At 39.9% G+C, this 16876-nt stretch overlaps 1 protein-coding gene across 1 annotated transcript in view; it reads right to left on the bottom strand.

The window, feature by feature from the left end:
• CDC42EP1 (CDC42 effector protein 1) overlaps nt 1-16218 on the bottom strand; it is a 30067-nt gene extending 13849 nt beyond the window's left edge. Inside the window, exon 1 of the mRNA XM_075832339.1 lies at nt 16126-16218. The gene's annotated coding sequence lies outside the window, so the exon portion shown is untranslated. The remainder of the gene's footprint in view (nt 1-16125) is intronic.
• Between the last annotated feature and the right edge of the window lie 658 nt (nt 16219-16876).

Here is a 16876-nt window from a genome sequence, read left to right as displayed (position 1 = left end):
GGTAAAAATGCAAGCATATGTAGGATTGAAAATCCTGCATACTCATATTCCTGCAGTTAAGATAAATCTGCTATAAATTGTCATTTTGGAAATTCATGACATTATTACGGAGCTGCCTGTCTTGCTAACATGAAGTCATCCAGTCTGGTAGTCAAACCAAAATCGAGCCTAGAAATTTACTATGAAGAAACATCAAAATTACAGTCACTTGGTGCCTCCTTTTGACTAGAAGGCACATGCTTATATATATAGGATTTGTTGGACCTGGAAAACCTTGTTTCTCAATCTGCATTTCATCAGCAAAGGCAATGAAAAATATAAAGGTAAAAGAACAAAAACAAACAAAAACAAACATCAACGCCCTTAATACCTAAAAGAAATATCCTGTCTGGCCAGACTTCCAATGACCCTGTAACCTGAACCAGTAAGATAAGAAGAAGACATGAAATATTAATGATATATGTCTCCCTCTTTTTTCACCCATCCTCTGAAGACCGATCTACACCCATCATAGTCTCCCGAGAGCCCACGCCACACAAGTTTACCTTTGTTCTGTTATCAATGCTTTAGTAAACACACACACTTATCAAAAGGAATTCCACATCAGCTACTGTTCAGACCCTGACCTGTGTCACTATAGGGGTTAGGTTATCAATGAGTCATACACACTGGATACTGTGCCTGATATACTCCTAGATAAAAAGCCTTTAATAGAACATGTGTATTATGAAATCTATTAAATGAAGCTAATGTTAATCAATTGTTTGGCAATCTACACATACTTGTTATACATTTTATTTTTTAATATATAGTTGATTGCTCTATTGCTGAACAGTGTATGCTACGGCATAAATATATATATATTTTTTAAATAACAAAAAGACACTTAATGGACCTGACGTTTAAAACATTCCAATACTACAATAAAGGGGTTAAGAAGGCTGAATATAGTGAGAAGTCTGGTGCCAGTGGTTACTTTTCTCAGGTCCTATAATGGTAACTGATTTCCCAACATGTAGTAAAGTGTTACTATAAATACTGTTTACACTCAATAGTTCCCAATATACTGGGCTGAAATATCACACCAACCAGCTTTAAAGCCCATTACTTGGCTCATGAGTAGGCATGATTTTAAGGTTTAAATTTAACTTTTTTATTATTAGGTACCGTAAGCCTGTGAGTCCTGGCTTCTCTGCACAGTGCTCATGTCGAATATTCTGTATATTCTTTTATTATCTGAGATGTAATGATAATGTTGTGAAGACTTTTAGAGTTAGGCGAGATGGTATATACCCTGTAGCCTTTGTGTACTATACTGTGCTTTCTAAAGAAAATATATACTAATTTAGTTTGTAATAGGTTGGAATAAGAGGACAAAGGAACCTACACCGCCATAGTGGTTTTTTATGTGGTGAATAGTGATGTTTGAAAATATCTAAATAAGCAATTTGGGTTGTTGCATGATGATCCAAATATACTCAATACCACCTTCCAATATCTTTATGGGGGAAAATATACAAGTAAAAACATTGTTTACTCATATGGTAAAACAGCTCAGTCTATAGCACAGATTTTTAATGGCAGACTCTGTTCCATTTTTCTAAATTATTTATACAGTATTTTTTTTTACTCATAATCGGTACGTAGGTCATGTATGTCAATATGCAGCTATATCTCAGCTCTTTCTATATATGTAATTTTTCTGAATCTAAACACGCAGATAAGAGAGAAATATGCAATGGGATGAATACAGATAAAAATAATGCATTGAATATCTACCCTTAAAGGGGTTTTTCGAGTTATTTAAAAAATTGGCCAAGGTAGGAGGGATGTAAAAAAAAAAAAAAAGAACGAGCCATTATCTCACCTCACCTCACCTCAGATCCCCATCGTTCCAGCGCCGCTGCTTCGTTGCTCTCCACCGCTGTTTATTGACATAGCTGCAGCGAAGACGTGCCCATATACCCACGTGATTGCTGCAGCCAAGCACTGGCCTCAGCGATCCTGTGCTGTATACCCACTGAGACCAGTAATTAGTTGCAGCGATCGTGTGGATATACAAGCACATCATTGCTGCAGCTAGGTCAATACAAAGCGGCAGAGAGTACCGGAAACAGCGGCGCTCGAACAACGGGGATCTGTGAGGTAAGCAATGGCTCTTTTTTTTTTTTTTTTTTTGCATCTCTCCTACCGTGGCCAATGTTTTTAAACAACTCGGAAAACCTTTTTAAACATCATTTTGTAATATAATGTAAATATATTCAAAGTGCTATGCAGATTATTTTCTGAATATAGACTTATTGTTGGTTGGCTCCTTTAATCTGATACAACACTTCATAACCCATGCAAAGATATATATTTTAGGTGAATCTGTCAGCAGTGTTGAGCCCTCAAAACTGCTGACTCGATGTATACCGGTTTTATTGGTCATACAAGTTGCACGACCAAGAAATCTAACCTTTAATGTGCCTGGCGTTGCGATCACAAGAGCCACAGAGACTAACTCTTCATGTTCCTTGTTTCGGGCTCTTTGCACCGAACGCTGCCAGCTCCACTCTTCTGCTCTAAGTGATGGCGCTAGTGTCCAATCAGGAAACTTCTGGAGCTGTCACTCAGAGGACAGAGTGGCACTTGCAATTGCGCCGCTGGGGCCATCAAAATGTAAATTTCTTGGTCATTCAAGTTGCATGACCATCAACACAGGTATCATTACGCTGCTCTTCCCATCTTGTATATAGTGCTGCCAGCAGTTTTGAGGGCTCAAACAGCTGACAGATTGCCTTTAAATTATACAACCTATAGGGGGAGCTTAACAACCTAATTCATACTGTTTATATATAGAACTCAATAATAAAATAGTATAAAAATGGCTCCTAACTGCCCCTAGGGGCAACTGCAGGCAGCCGGAATTTTATCATTTCACTTTATGTCTCTGTTGGTGATTTGGAGCTTTGCATCAGAAAACCGGAGCTTCAATCACTACAAAGCTACATTAAGAAATAATTAGCACAGAATGTTGGACCTAAAAATTACATACAGCAGTGTTAAAAGTTGGGCATTCACTTTAAAATTAATTTTGACAAATAAATGGGGTTTTTTGTCCAGAAATAGATCAAACAGCCTTTCCCCAAAAAATACTTATCTAGATGGCTGCAATGCAGAGTTTCCCCAGCATTTCTTTTCCTACTTTGGCTGGTAAAACTATCAGTGACTGCACATAAACACAGGGCCGCTATAACCATAGAGCATATGGTGCACCTGCACTGGGTCCCCTGGCAGCGGCATTATTTTCAGCTGTATATGCGATCTCAGGATGCAGATACAGTTGAAAACTATGGTGGAGCAGTTCAATGCAGTCACATCATCGCACTACCTGCACCAAACTGCTGATGTTGGGTTGTCAGGACTCTTAATGTCTAGGTTATGTCTGTAATTACATCATTGTGTTACTAGGAGGATATGTAGTTGCTCCTATCTCCTCCCTTTGCCGTTTTAAATAAAAAAAACAGGAGCAGGACTATGATTGCAGCCTACCTTGTATAGTTTATATATAGATTCAAAGCAACGTTGTATTACTTATCTTACACTGATCTTGAGTTACAGCCTATATTACAGCCTAGACAGTGCTCCCCACAGCAGGGAGCACAAATGGGGGCATTATTAAAGTGTGGGGCACAAAAGGGGGCAATGCTACTGTGCGGGGCACAAATGGGGCACTATTAGTGTATGGGGTCTAAAATGTGGCAGTATTAGGGGTCTAAAGGGGGCACTATTAGTGTATGGAACACAAACAAGGGTAATTTTACTATTATTGCCTGGTCCACTATTCCTGTTTGGGTCACTATCTATCTGGCACTATTGTTTTCAGGGGCACTGTCAAATCCTGGCTGGAAGAAGTCATCATGGCAGTCTGGACCAGATAGAGAAGAATAGGGAAAGCCAAGGACTCCAATCGGAGAAGGTGTCACCTGTGAGTCCAAAATGTTTTCATTAATGTCTCTAAAGAATTGACTGTAAATAGATAGAATTGTTCTTATGATGTTTAATTCACTGTGTAGATGTCGTAAGACAATTAGCAATGTTCACTAGAGGAGGGCGGGGGGTCCATTCTTAAAATCTTTGTACTGGGCCCACCAATGTGTTTAAATAGCCGTGCATAATCATATCTTTTGATGATCTTGTTCTGCTTTCCTTATTCTCTGTTTATCCATGCAGAAACTATCCTCCGTTGAAAGTACTATTGTACTTATTCTGATAAAACTGTCAGTTTTCTACCTCCTGAAAACAGAGGGCATTTATAAATTCTACTCATAGTTTACTTATTTGTCCTGGAATTGGATCATCTCCAGAAATAAAGTAACTTTAATATCACTCAGTGATTTACTTGTTTACAATGTTATTGGCACAGGTGGAAGCCGCCTGTGTTCTCATTCTCCAATGTTAAACTCGTGTCCTCGCCCTTCCTCCAAGATCCCATTGTCTACTTTCTTCCTACTCAATGCTCTGTTAATGGGGGGAAGTTTACATTGGCTTTCCTGTGGACCCTCTGGCCCCAGTGAAATCCTTAGATTCTAATGTTACTTCCTTCCTTCAAATATTTAAGAAAAATGCCTACGTCCTTATCTGCAGTTTTGTAAGTTACTAAAGCATTATATACATTAAGAGAAATTATGACACATGGAAATGATGTATTTTGAAGCATGCACGGAGCAACTGTATTCATGACCATCAGACAGTGAGTTGTATTGTGTTAAATATCAAACAGGACAGCCTACTGAGTCTTGAAAAGGCAAGAAATGGAACTGTTTGAAGTCAATATCCGGTCTTGTAGCTGAAAGATGAAACTCATAAATGGGCCATCTCATTGACAGGAATAGAACCTCCAAAGGTTCCTTTGCATCCGCCCACACAGAACAGAGATCAACGATTTCGTAAAATTGTTATAATTGTAAGGCCTTGTTCACACGGCGCTCAAAAAAACGTTGAGCAAACACGTAAAAAATGATAGTGTTTTTTGCAAAACGCTTTTTAAAGTACAGGCATTTTTGCCGCATTTTTTGCCGCGTTTTCAGCATATTTTTTGGGCGTGTAATTAGGACTCCAATTGATTATGAGAATTAGGCTTTACCTGGCGCTTCTTTTTTTACACAACGCGTTTTTTAAACACGCAAGCGTAAAAAAAACGCATTGTATGCACTACAAAGCGTTTTCCATTGGGAAGCTTAAAGCATGCATCTTTTGACGCTTTTTTGACATGTTTTTCAACGCAAAAAACGCATCAAATACACGCGGTGTGAACAAGGCCTTACTGATACAGCAAGATTTGCTACAAATTCAGGTAGGTTTATGCAGAATGATTGCTTGTCAGATGACAGGCAGGGTGTTCTGCTGCTACCCCACCATACAGCCATAATCTGTAGGGGAATATGTCACCAATATTTAAATTTAAATATTTAAATTTCTCTCCAGTGCTACCACAGTGAAAATAAATGATTGCACAGTTCAAATTGAAATCAACGGGCCGCCGATGTATGGGTCCTCTAGAGCTGGAGAAACTCATCGTAGTTGCTTTCCTATTTTGCAAATAAATGAGGGTCCTTAATGATGGAACACCATCTTTTAATTCAGAATTCCCAGGGTGTTCTAAACCTTTAAATTACATGATTACTTGATAAAAAAAATGGTAACTGAATTTTTATGCATTTACAATAACATTTCTAACCAAAAATTCCAGTTTATCTCAGGGGAATGATTGCTTTGCTCATTTAAACAGACCACATTTCATTGCGATCACTTTTTAATAATTGCATTTGAAAAAAAAAGAAAATCACTCCATATAAATGGGACGTCGAAGGAGATAAACTCTCCAGACATCAAGCAACCTTATTCATTAACTCAAAGATAAATCCATTTCAAGCCAGTGCTATTGTCTGAAGTGGTAAAGATATTTATCAAAAACTTTATACTTAACAATTCATGATTCTGTTATTTGCCCAGCATCATTCACTTATTGAAAATCTGTCTGTACGGGCTCCTCAGCCTGACTAGTTTTAAAAGAATATATCAATATTTTAGACAGAAATTGCCATGAATGCAGTTAGTGCTCTGCGGCTTTGTGTATCATAATCCGGTGAAGCAGGTTTCAATAGTTTGCTTGATTCTACCATAAATCTTACAGATTCAGATGGACCCATCCTTATCGTGATATATGTAGCCCAATAATTCACTTGTTACTCCATACAAAGTACAGTATATTTTATCTCTAAGCTTAAGGTAGATATATTTTGTAGCATGATTGTTAAGAAACTACAGGTTACAAATTAAGCTAGAGCTACCAGATTTCATCACAAGGAACAGAGCTGTAAACGTGTCTTGGCACCATGCTCTGGATTGTCCCTCCCCTGATGTTGTGTATCTACACACTTCGCTTTTGACCCATAGCTGTCATGACATAGATGGCATGTTGCCATTGCATTGTTTCATCTATTAACTAATGAGTATAAAGCCATATATTTGCTGCTATGAATAGGGTAAACGAGGCACATTAGCCTTACAGATAATATCATACATAGGTGAAGAAAGATTGAAAGAATAGTGGTATTATTTTTGGTCTTTTTGGTCCTTTTTGTTTGCTAAAATTGCAATGCCTATGGAAAAGCATGCCCTGTACAAGTTCATATCACCCATTAGGAAAGGGAATGGTGCTAAACCAAACTGCATGTCCCCTTCCAATGGGCACCATGGCAGCCACATTGTGCGGTTTCTATGGTGTATTCCTTTCAGAATACAATAACTAGGTTTTTTGGAAAAAAGGGATTCCAAAAGTTTTCTTTATAAGAAACAGTTAGTATTTTTAGATCATATTCAGATCACAATGGAATGGAATAGGTCACATCAGAGGTTTTCCTTCCCCTGGGGGCAAATACTTTATTTGCTGGCCTAACCCTGTGTCTTAATATCCTGGCCAATGAAGGGTAGCTACCATCTGTTAATTCAAATAAATTAAGTATAAATATGAATAAATTCAGTAAAGGAGGTACTGCAATTGGAGTCATTTACTAAAATTTTATTAAAAGGTGTATCTTAATATATTTAGTATGTTTTGAAATATCTGCCTGTCAGAAAATAAAATCTATTTTTGTGGCAAAATTTGTTCCATTTTCACTTAAATAATTGCGGCCTAAACTTTGTCTCCTTGGAGACCACATCCACTTCTCTCTCGTCACATTCTAAATTTGGCAAACGACAAGAAACGTCACAAATGTTATCGCAAGTTTACCTACATTTTTGGCCACAGTTTATGCCAAATATGGCTTTTAATATGTGGGCCGTAGCTATCTGCGGATACAACAACAGAGGCCACTGAATGGATTTTTATAGATGATTTGGTCAGACATGGAATTTCCAATCAGAGATAAAAGGAGTCTGGCCATTTACCAAGCGTTGGGACCTCTTCATTCAGAGCTCTCAGTTGGGATATCTAAATGAAATCAGAATATTTGAAATATGGAAGGTCTCTTTAACCTTTTAGGGTATGTTCACACAGGTCGGATATGCTGAGTAAAAGTACCCAGTGCATCCGTCCTATTACCCGCAGGGAATTCTGGCCGAAAAACCGCATCAAATATGGTGCAGATTTTCGGGCAGAATCTCCACTGCCGAAAACAGTGCTTGGAAGAAAAAACAAAAAATGACACTTACCCACTGGGCGTTGTCATAGTGACGCGTCCCTCTGATTTCCGTGCAGCCTGGTCTCCTGGAATGACGCTGCAGTCCATGTGATAGCTGCAGCCTGTGATTGGCTGCAAAAGTCCTATGGGATGAAACATCATCCCAGGACGCCGGGCTGCACGGAAAAAAGATGAATGTGTCGCTATGACAACACCCAGGGTGTAAGTATTGTTTTGTTTCTCAATTTTAACCCCTTAAGGACACAGCCTGTTTTGGCCTTCAGGACACAGCCGATTTTTGCAAATCTGACATGTGTCACTTTATGTGGTAATAACTCCGGAATGCTTTTGCCTATCCAAGCGATTCTGAGATTATTTTCTCGTGACATGTTGTACTCTATGATACTGAAAACATTTTGTCATTAAATTCAATATTTGATTGTAAAAAACACCAAAATTTAGAGAAAATTTTCAAAAATCTGCATTTTTCTAAATTGTAATGTATCTGCTTGTAAAACAGATCGTAATACCACACAAAATATTTACCAGTTAACATTTCCCATATGTCTACTTTATGTTTGCATCGTTTTTTGAACGTGCTTTTATTTTTCTAGGACCTCACAAGGCTTAGAACTTTAGCTGCAATTTCTAGCATTTTCAAGAAAATTTCAAAAGGCTATTTTTTCAGGGACCAGTTCAGTTCTGAAGTGGCTTAGAGGGCCTTATATATTAGAAACCCCCTATAAAACACCCCATTTTAAAAACTGCACCCCTCAAAGTATTCAAAACCACATTCAGAATTTTTTTTAACCCTTTAGGCATTTCACAGGAAATAAAGCAAAGTAGAGGTGAAATGTACAAATTTCAATTTTTTTTTACTAAATTCATTTGTAATACAGTTTTTTCTGTACCACAGAAGGTTTTACCCAAGAAATGCAACTCAATATTTATTGCCCAGATTCTGCAATTTTTAGAAATATACCACATGTGGCCCTAGTGTGGTAATGGACTGAAATACCGGCCTCAGAAGCAAAGGAGCACCTGGTGGATTTTGGGGCCTCTATTTTATTAGAATATATTTTAGGCACCATGTCAGGTTTGAAGAGGTCTTGTGGTGCCAAAACAGTAGAAACCCCCCAAAAGTGACCCCATTTTGGAAACTACACCCCTCAAGGAATTTTTCAAGAGGTATAGTTAGCATTTTTAGCCCACAGGTTTTTTGCTAAATTTATTGGAACTGGTCTGTGAAAATGAAAATCTACTTTTTTTCTGAAAAAACATACGATGTTTTAGTTTTTACAAGGAATAAAGGAGAAAAAGCACCCCAAAATTTGTAAAGCAATGTCTCCCGATTACGGCAATACCCCACATGTGGTAATAAACTGCTGTTTGGACCCACGGCAGGGCTCAGAAGGGAACGAGGGCCATTTGGATTTTGGAGCGTAGATTTTGCTGGAATGGTTTTAGGTGCCATGTCGTGTTTGCAAAGCCCTGGAGGGACCATAACAGTGGAAACTCCCCAATAGTGACCCCATTTTGGAAACTATACCCCTCAAGGAATTTTACAAGAGGTATAGTTAGCATTTTTAGCCCACAGGTTTTTTGCTAAATTTATTGGAACTGGTCTGTGAAAATGAAAATCTACTTTTTTTCTGAAAAAACATACGATGTTTTAGTTTTTACAAGGAATAAAGGAGAAAAAGCACCCCAAAATTTGTAAAGCAATGTCTCCCGATTACGGCAATACCCCACATGTGGTAATAAACTGCTGTTTGGACCCACGGCAGGGCTCAGAAGGGAACAAGGGCCATTTGGATTTTGGAGCGCAGATTTTGCTGCATTGATTTTCGGTGCCATGTCGTGTTTGCAAAGCCCTGGAGGGACCATAACAGTGGAAACTCCCCAAAAGTGACCCCATTTTGGAAACTACACCCCTCAAGGAATTTTTCTAGGTGTATAGTTAGCATTTTGACCCTACACGGTTTTTGCTGAACTTATGGGAATTATGCCGTGAAATTGAAAATCTAAATTTTTTTCTAATAAAATGTCGTTTTAGCTCAGATTTTTTCATTTTTACAATAGATAAAGGAAAAAAAACACCCCAATATTTGTAAAGCAAACTCTTCTGAGCACAGCAATACCCCATATGTGGTAATAAACTGCTGTTTGGACACATGGCGGAAGTTAGAAAGGACGGAGCGCCATTTGACTTTTGGAGCTCGAGTTTTGCTGGAATGGTTTGCGGCCACATGTCACATTTGCAAAGCCACTGAGGGGCCAAAATAGTGCAAACTCGGCAAAAGTGACCCCATTTGGGAAACTAGACCCCTCGTGGAATTTATCTAGCGGTATAGTGAGCATTTTGACCCCACAGTTTTTTTGCTGAATTATTGAAATTATGCAGTGAAAATGAAAATCTACATTCTTTCCACTAAAATGTTGAATTTTTTTCATTTTCACAAGGAATAAAGGAGAAAAAGCGCCCCAACAATTGTAAACCAATTTCTCCCGAGTACGGTAATACCCCACATGTGGTCATAAACTGCTGCTTGGATACACCACAGGGCTCAGAATGGCAGGAGTGCTACTTGGCATGTAGATTTTGGTTGATTGTTTTTTGGGCGCCATGTCGCATTTGCAGAGCCCCTGAGGTACCCGTACAGTAGAAACCCCTGAGATGTGACTCCATTTTGGAAACTATACCCCTCAGGGTAATCATCTAGGGGTATACTGAGCATTTTGATCCCACAGGTGTTTCATAGATTGTATTAGAATGAGGCAGTGAAAATGAAAAATTATTTTTTTTCCCCCAAAAAATATGTAGTTTTGCACCCAATTTTTTTTCCACAAGGGGTAATATTAGAAAAAACCACACATAATTTGTTACCCAATTTCTCCCGAGTACGGCAATACCCCATGTGTGGCCCTAAACTTCTGTTTGGGCACATGGCAGAGCTCAAAATGGAAGGAGTGCCATGTGGCTTTTAAAGCACCGATTTTGCTTGACTGGTGTAGGGGCGCCATGTCGCATTCGCAGAGCTCCCTTAGGTACCAGAGTAGAGTGTAAAACCCTGAGAAGTGACCCCATTTTGTAAACTACACCCCTCAAGGCATTTATAATTTGCCTGGATATATGACAGGGCTTAGGCGTGAAAGGCGCATGTGAGACCTATTTTGGTGATTTTCGCAGCATTAGCCCACAACGGCAGGGCTCTGAGGTCAAATAGTAAAACAAACCCCCAAGTAGTGACCCCCATTTTGGAAACTGCACCCCTGAAGGCATTTTATTAACGGGTGTAGTGAGCATTTTGACCACACAGGGTTTTTTTTTTCTATAATAAATGAATGCTCAGTGGATGGTGCAGAGTGAAAATTGCAAATTTCCACAGGTATATGCCATTTTAGTGCACAATATTTTGTGCCCAGTTCATGCCACTGAAGACAAATACCTCAAACTGTTAAGCGGGTTCTCCCGGGTATGGCGATGCCATATATGTGGACGTAAACTGCCCGTTGGGCACGCTGCAGGGCTCAGAAGGGAGGGAGCGCCATTTGGCTTTTGGAGCGTGGATTTTGCTTAGTGGCAGTTTTGTTTGGGGTTTTGCTGGTATTTCAGTTTATGATGTGAGGGCATATGTAATATGTGCGGAGAACATCAGGGGCATAATAAGGGGGTGTAATAATGGGGTAAATAAATAATAATCCGCAGATATGTGGCCTGTGTCGCACTGATAAATGGTGCCAGATCTTATCCGCTTTTGGACACTCTGCACATTTTGCATCGCCATATTCTGAGAGCCAGAACTTTTTTTTTTTCTCCACCGGAGCTGTGTGAGGGCTTATTTGTTGCAGGACAATCTGTAGTTTTCATTGGTACCATTTTGGGGTACATGCGATTTTTTTGATCACTTTGTATTTAATTTTTTTGGCAAGCAAGGTGACCAAAAACCTGCAATTCTGATGTTTTTTATAAAAAAAAATTTACGGCGTTCGCCATGCGCTATGAATGACAATTTTACGTTATTCTGCGGGTCGGTACGATTACGGTGATACCAGATGTATATAGTTTTTCTTATTCTTTGAAGCCTCTGCACAATAAAATCACTTGTTTCAAATTTATTTTTTGTGTCACCAGATTCTGAGAGACATAACTTTTTTATTTTTCCGTCAAAAATGCTGCGGGGGGGGGGGGCTTGTTTTTTGCGGGACGGGCTTCAGTTTTTAATGGTATCATTTTGGGTTACATGCAACTTTTAGATCCCTTTTTTTATTCTGTTTTGCGAGGGGTAGTGACTAACAAACAGCGATTCTGGAATCGTTTTTTATTAAAAAAAATTACGGTGTTCACCGTACGGGTAAAATAGCGTGATATTTTTATAGTTTGGGTCGTTACGGACGTGGTGATACCACATATGTGTACTTTTTTTATGTTTTTATGTTTTTCCTATAATAAAAGACTTATTAGGGTATGTGCACACACACTAATTACGTCCGTAATTGACGGACGTATTTTGGCCGCAAGTACCGGACCGAACACAGTGCAGGGAGCCGGGCTCCTAGCATCATAGTTATGTACGATGCTAGGAGTCCCTGCCTCGCTGCAGGACAACTGTCCCGTACTGAAAACATGATTACAGTGCGGGACAGTTGTCCTGCAGTGAGGCAGGGACTCCTAGCATCGTACATAACAATGATGCTAGGAGCCCGGCTCCATGCACTGTGTTCGGTCCGGTACTTGCGGCCGAAATACGTCCGTCAATTACGGACGTAATTAGTGTGTGTGCACATACCCTAATAGGAAAAAAGGCTGTTAGTGTTTTTTGCAACTTATTTTTTTCATGAAACTTATTTTTTTTTTACTTTTTTACAACATTTTTATTAACTTGTTTTACCTTTTTTTTGTGTCCCACTAGGGAACTTGAAGGCATGAAGCCCTGATCGCTATTCTAATACACTGCACGACCTATATAGTGCAGTGTATTAGAGCTGTCAGCTATTCACTGACAGCAAGCCTATTAGGCTTCGCCTCCGGGCGGGGCCTAATAGGCTTCCGTACTAGGAAGCGATTGTTAGGCTATGGTTGCCATAGCAACCATCGGAACACCCGCGTGTGCCTATGGTTGTCATTAGCAACCATAGCGTGCGGTCTAATCACTTAGATGCAGCGATAGCTGCATCTAAGGGGTTAATCGGCCAGATCGGAGCCTAGCTCCGGTCCTGGCCGTTAGAGCACGATGTCAGCTGTGACAAACAGCTGACACCCGCGCCCGTGGCAACCATCGTGGTTGCCGACAGGCTACAAGACACTTCGATGCATCGATCGCGTTGATCGATGCATCGAAGGGGTTAATCGGCCGGATCGGAGCCTAGCTCCGGTCCTGGCCGTTAGAGCACGATGTCAGCTGTGACAAACAGCTGACACCCGCGCCCGTGGCAACCATCGTGGTTGCCGACAGGCTACAAGACACTTCGATGCATCGATCGCGTTGATCGATGCATCGAAGGGGTTAATCGGCCGGATCGGAGCCTAGCTCCGGTCCTGGCCGTTACAGAGGGGTGCCGGACATCTGATTACCGGCGGTGATAGTGCTGGCTCAAGCTGAGCCAGCGCAATCACATACCTTACGTCATGGAACTGTGATTGGTCAGTCTGCTTTGACTGACCAATCACAGCGATCGCCGGCAGGAGACCGCTGTGAATGGTCCCCTGCCATCTTACTGTGCCGGTCAACTGTCATAAACAGTTGACGGCACAGTTCTGTCACCTTGTCATTTGACAGGGTGACAGTTTTTAGCCAGGACGCACCGGTACGTCCCTGTGCCTTAAAGTACTTCAATGCAGGACGTACCGGTGCATCCTGGTGCGTTAAGGGGTTAAACAAAAAAAGTGTTTATCTTTTTTCTGATTTGTGATTTTGCGGCAGAATTGCAGTTTTTCCGCCGCAAAAATTGCAATATTTGTTTTACCTCCCCATTGAATTCAATAGGAGAATTGTGCAACAAAAGTAGGGTGATTCCGCGGCAAAAATTTTCCGCAATTTGATCCATGGCGGAAAATCCGCAGCTAATCCACCCTCTGTGAACATACCCTTAACATGGTTTGTAACCATCTACATCTGTTAAAAGAGCTACAGATGTAGCCATCTTTAACTGGATTCTGATAACTTGCTGCAGCTTGATATCACACAACAAAAGCCATTGAAAAGTCATTGAAAAAGTCAAGATAAGAGATCTAGCCATTGTTTATTTAATGCGCTAAAAGTTAAGGTAAGGACGGCTACTTTTGTATTATGTACGGTAAGCTTCTAAATTGGATGGGTATTTCATACAGTAACATTCCAGACATCTGTAGCAGTGAAAGGGTTACATTAATATACGAAGGTCTGCCAAAGCTTAGTTCTCATGCCCACCAAATACTTTCTCTCCTGAAGTCACTCCCTCATTCACCCTCACTTTCTCATTCTTTGCTTTCAGTAGCAGTTTTCGTCTTGAGGCTGAGCTAAATTTGGTATAATCAGCACTTTCTTCAGCATTTTTGGCTGTGTCCAGCAGATCCACCCTTCTATTACCAGTGCATAGAGAAGATATACAATTAAGAGGATGAAGAGCAGAATTTGGGAATAAACTGAATGGAGAAAAAGAATAGATCAGAATAGATAGATTTGAAAATAATAGATTATTTCTGGAGAAGAGAAACACGAAAAATGATTGAAGAAGATAAACATCTAATTTTCAACATCAATTATTAAAAATATAAAAATAAGGCCTCATGCACACGAACGAAGTGATGTGCACGGCCTGTGATTTGCGGCTCGGACGGCCGCGGAGTATAACCCGCGGGCCGCCTGCAAATCACGGGCCATGCACATGGCCGTGTACATTAATTTCAAAGAGACCGGACAGCAAATAAGACATGTCCTATTTTTTTGCGGTCCGGGCACCCCGGCAATGCACGGACCACGGTCGATTTGCGGGTGAATTGCGGCCGCAAAAACACGTTTGTATGAATGGGGCTTAATAAAAAAAAACAACACACTTTTGATTTTGGCCTTTCTTGGCCCAATAAGATCAGACAGCTGTCTGACAAGAGTTGATGCCACCAGTGGGTGACAACGCTGGATCACCACTCCTTTGGATATCTAGATGTGTCATTTAGTACTTCAAATATTATAATGTATAGAAGTGGTAGCATAGGTGAAAAAGTGGAAAATATACAATAAAAATGGATAGACTATGTTTTATCCAGAAGAAGGAAGTAAGTTCTGTTGGAAAGGGCATTACAGATTAATAATAAACAGTTGAACAAATGTGAAAGTTATTTATACATTGAAGATAAGAGAGCGGTCAGAACATTGTACACAGAGGAGACTATTGACTGCAGGGGACACAAAGTGGGAAAGCACAATTTTTTGCCATGTGCTGGACAATCACTTTGGCCACTGCAGCAATGAAATGGTTAACAACGCAAATCTCTAGATTGCAACCTGCTTTCTGCAAGTACTGATAGTAGGAACTTAAATATTTAACAATTAACTTTTTTGCATATGTACTATATATAAATAAAGGTTAATATTATTAGACTAGGGCAACAAGGTTACTGATGTCATATGATTTAGCAATCAGATGCGCAGTCACCTCTTATTATTAGCCAAACATATGTCAATAGAGTGGCCAGTATACATCTGTACACCTTTTTCTCAAGTGTATTGAAAAGCGTAATTTTTTAATGGGAGTCCATGGCAGATGGTTAAAACCGTATAGGCATACAGTCGGGGGCACATGTTCCATGGAACGGTTTAAACTTGTCCTGCCGAATGTAACGCCTGAATGCAGTGTGAATCATGCTTAAATCACACTTATGCATTTCTAGACCTATCACACACAAAGCATGACAAAAGTCTACATGCATTAGATTAAAGTAAATGCATAAAGTAAAATATAAAATGCCATAGTTTGCTTGAGTCACCAGTACAGGTCACCAGTACAGCTATAGAAGTATGGTACTAATATGCTGGACCTGTGTTGTCTAGTAAGCCAGTTGGATCATTGCTCCCTATTTATCATACCTATATATTATGTGGCGCCTTGTTTACCTTTAAATACAGTTGAATCAACAGAAAGTGTCAGAATCCTGGCAATAAAATATGTAAAGTTTTAAAGAAACGTGTTCATTTTTATCTTTAATTCCAAGAAAATGTATGCAGATAACCCACAGACATGTATATCCATTTACACTTGTCAGCATTATAGAAGATTAAGTATTTAGAACTTTAAGTACTCAATATGAGACATTACAGGATCACAAGGATTTAAGGCTTAGAGGGTTTATATCTATGGTGTCAAGTCACTCAATGCCTTTTATGCTTTCAATATGTTTGAGGACCCTCTGAAGGAAAACTATTAAGAGCTGCTTAGAAATAGATATAATAAAGAATATGCAATCTTGTACAATTACCTGTTTTGTCTGTCTATCTATGTTCCAGGCTGCGAGTGTACAGCTTCAGCGGAAAAACATAACAGCTGGAAGAATAAGGGTCCACAAAGTGAGTCAGAGTTTGGTAGGAAAGAAGGCTGGACAGACGGAGCAGGAAAAGAGCCTATAGGGAGGAGAGAGGGAGATGAGATCGGAAAGGAGGGAAGTTAGGAAGTTCTGTAACAGGAGTAGGGAATGGATGAAGGATTTAGGTGAGAGTTAATATGTAAGAAGGATTGGGAGATAAAAAAATATTCTAGAAAACAAAATGGGCACACTGTATAAGTTTACAGTGAACTGCTTACGGATCCTTTTTAACGCTGTACTCACACTTTGCATTTTCATGCCGTTTTTGCATGCTTCAGAATGAATCAAAATAAAGACAAGTATAAACTTGTCCATTGTCCAAATGCATAAAAAAAACTGCACCGGGACTGAAAAGTGTGAACTTGGTCTATACAATACATTTGCAAATCTCTTAACGGCGGTAGCAGTTTCCACATACGACAGGTGTGTCATAACTACAGGGGGCACAATTGTTGCAGTCTTGCCTCAATCTTGGCATCTGAGAGAGCCTAAAGGCCCTTTTGCCTCATAGGACAGCAGTACTATACACAGGACCACCATCAGGTATTCCAGGGACCCAAACAGCTAAGAAGTCTGACCCTCCATTACCCTTTGAAAGGCGGGAGACATGTTGGCAGAGAATCTTTGGGGTGTAAATGACACAAGA

The sequence above is a fragment of the Rhinoderma darwinii genome, chromosome 7 (genome assembly GCF_050947455.1).
Source record: "Rhinoderma darwinii isolate aRhiDar2 chromosome 7, aRhiDar2.hap1, whole genome shotgun sequence".
NCBI lineage: Eukaryota > Metazoa > Chordata > Amphibia > Anura > Rhinodermatidae > Rhinoderma > Rhinoderma darwinii.
Note: the sequence above shows the minus strand (reverse complement) of the source record. Positions and strands in the feature narration are given on the sequence as shown.